The 3,000-nt window shown below is 50.4% G+C and overlaps 1 pseudogene; it reads left to right on the top strand.

Moving 5' to 3' along the window:
• The first annotated feature begins 2,547 nt into the window (after window positions 1–2,547).
• On the top strand, window positions 2,548–2,694 carry LOC149870899 (U2 spliceosomal RNA; annotated as a pseudogene).
• Window positions 2,695–3,000: the final 306 nt, after the last annotated feature.

Below are 3,000 nucleotides of genomic sequence, written 5' to 3'. Positions count from 1 at the left end.
ATCCCACATGGGGTCAGCAAACTCTGCAGACTGAGATGGAGTGGGCCTAGACCTTCTGTCACAGGGGCACTTAGGTGCCCTGTTACTAAGAAGTGGAGAATGGCAGCTGCCAATCTCCAGGGCAGCTCAGGTGACGGTTGCTGGGGCAACCAGGCTGGTCACATGACCAGAAGGGGGCAGGGCCAGGCCTTTATAAACAGCCCAGGCCGGAGTCTGGGAAGCAGTTCCCTTGGGGCAGGGGCAGGGGCAGGGGCAGGGGCAGGGGCAGGGGCAGACAGAGTTGACGGTTGCAGCCTGACCACCCATGCGGCTACGGCATGGTAAGGGTGGAGAGAACCCGGGCTGGGAGGTCATGGCTAGTGGGCCAAGTGAGCGTAGACCTTATGTTATAAGCCAGCAGGCTGCTTGTTGTTGTGTTACGGGCGTTTGGCTCATGGTTCTGTTTTGTTAGTGTTATACCGGAGGACCGGGTGAGGCTGTAGGGGTGCGAGGAGGCCTCACGGGAGCTCCCCAATAATCTGGGGGTTCCTGGTGCCCAGTGGGCACAGCGAGCAGTGCCGGGTGGGCACAGCTGTTCGCGCCGGTGGGGCGCGTGTTGGGGGGTGTTGACCCTGGCCCCGTAGGGCGATTCATGGAGAAACCCTAGTAAGGCAAAAGACCCAGACGGTGGTCCAGGGGGCCAGGCACGGCTACGGCTGCCTGAGCCCCAGCCGGGGATATGATCAGGAAAGGGTCCCAGAGGGGCTCGACGGTGCTGGGGACTCCGAAGGGCCAGAGGGGCCAGGTAAGGTTTAGGCCGCCTGAGCCCCACTGTGAAGTGATTGAAACCCTAGCAGAAGTATGGACTAGAAAGGGTCCCAGAGTGGCTCCACAGTGGTGGGGACTCTGAAGGGCCAAAGGGGCCGAAGGCTTAGGCCGCCAGAGCCCAACTGATAAGAGTACGGTTAATAAGCCTGAGAGGGCTAATGGACAAAGGGGCATTGGTTGCGTTGAAGCAGAAATCGCGGTTCGTTTCTTTTGGAAGCTCGCGAATAATAATTCCTCAGGCACACATTTTTTAGCAGCACCAAAGATGTATTTGCAAATAGGGTCAGAACAGAGACAGAAAATCTCAGATTACTCTGAACCACCGAGGAAACCCCAAACCGGAGCTTATACACCCTCTCTCCTGAGCACATGGGCAGAAACAGGAACTCTTACAACATTTTCCGGTTCATACAAACATATATGTTAATGACGTCACGTCATACATCCCATGTGCATTATAATTAACTATTTAAGTATGCGGGGCAGGTAGGCTTATATGCATCAGCTAATTACGCATGCCCAGAAAGCCCTCTAGGTTACCAAAGGTTGAAAATCCCCCTTCCCCCCCACCCTCCAAGGAGTTAGTTGATTGAATTACAGTGTCTGTATCCTTCATGTGGATTGTCAGGGGAGTGTGATTTAGCATAGAAAGGCTGACAGATTGGTCAATACAGTAGAAGGGAGTGTTACTTTTTAGTACAATGGGTTTTTGATAGTGTTTCCTTTTATCAGATATGAGGCAGAAACTGCAGACCGTGCAGTTTCAATGATACTCTATATTCATTATGCATTCCTAATAATAATATTTCTAACAATATCCCCCCTCAAGATGCTTTCTGCTCCTTCATTATGCAGATAACAACAAGGCACATTAAGATTCCCACCATATTTTCCCTTTTATGAGATCAAACACAGCCTAAATGTTTCCCTTTTTACTTTCTTGTTTAATTTTCTGAGCTTTGATTAAGCCGTCTCAAGCGCACTTGGAGATCACCCGTAGGTTCACAGCTCCACTTGCTGGCTTCTTGTTCTGAAGACGACTCAGCTTCCAGAGTGAGCTCGTCTTGGGAGTTGATGTCCTCTGACGCTCGTGGATGTCGTTTCACACGGGTATGGTGTATCCAACGGTCATGGCCAGCAATCTTTACAGTGGTGTGGGTTGTTAGAAGTACCTGGAAAGGGCCACTCCACCTCTCAGTCAAAGGTTCCTTTTTCCACCGCTGCACCAAGACCCAGTCTCCCAGGGAGAAGTCATGTACCGGTACGTCTAAAGGCAGACGCTGAAAGGAGGCTGCATACCTGTGAAGAGAAGACAAGACAGACTGCAAAGCAATAACATACATATGAAGCTCACTATTACCTAATTCAAAAGTTACATTTTCTCGCATCCCAGGGGGTAAGACTCGAGGCGGTTTGCCAAACATAATTTCATATGGGGTCAATTTGAGGCCCCGTCGGGGAGTGTTTCGAATGCAAATAAGAGCTAGCGGCAATGCTTGAGGCCACTTAAGGCGTGTTTCAATACAGATTTTGGTGAGCAAAGTCTTTAAGGTCCTATTCATGCGTTCCACTTGTCCTGAACTCTGTGGTCTCCATGGTGGGTGTAGTTTCCAAGTGATTTTGAGAGTTTGTGCGACTTCTTGAACCACTTTTCCCACAAAGTGTTGTCCTTGATCCGACTCGATGGATTCAGGCAGGGAGTACCGGGGAATGATCTCCTGCAACAAATACGTCACTACTGTAGCTGCAGTGGTCCCCGACGTGAGGACTCCACACTAAATGGATTTTTTTTTTTTTTTTTTAACTGGGAGATGGACTCGGAGCTTGCTCCATCCACTCCACGCATCGGCCTGGTATTGCAGTGCCTCCAGGAGCGGTGCACCTCCCCTTGGGGAGAATGTACTTATAGCCAAGCCTCCCATTCAAAAGCAAACAATTTTTGACTCTCTCGGTGAAGGGGAATAGAGAAGAAAGCATCTTTCAAATCTAGCACTGAAAATATTTCAGCTTCCCCCGGTACTTGTGTCAAAATCGTGTGAGGGTTCGGTACTACAGGATGGTCTGAAAGGACCTTCTTATTTACTGCTTGTAGGTCTTGGACCAGTCTGTATGAGACCCCATCTGCCTTCGGCACTCCAAGAATGGGGGTATTATAGGGTGAGGACCCTTCCACTAGCCATCCGCACCTCTTGT

The sequence above is a fragment of the Crocodylus siamensis genome, chromosome 2 (genome assembly GCF_052110815.1).
Source record: "Crocodylus siamensis isolate JL-2025a chromosome 2, ASM5211081v1, whole genome shotgun sequence".
NCBI lineage: Eukaryota > Metazoa > Chordata > Crocodylia > Crocodylidae > Crocodylus > Crocodylus siamensis.
This window is presented reverse-complemented; position numbering and strand designations above follow the sequence as displayed.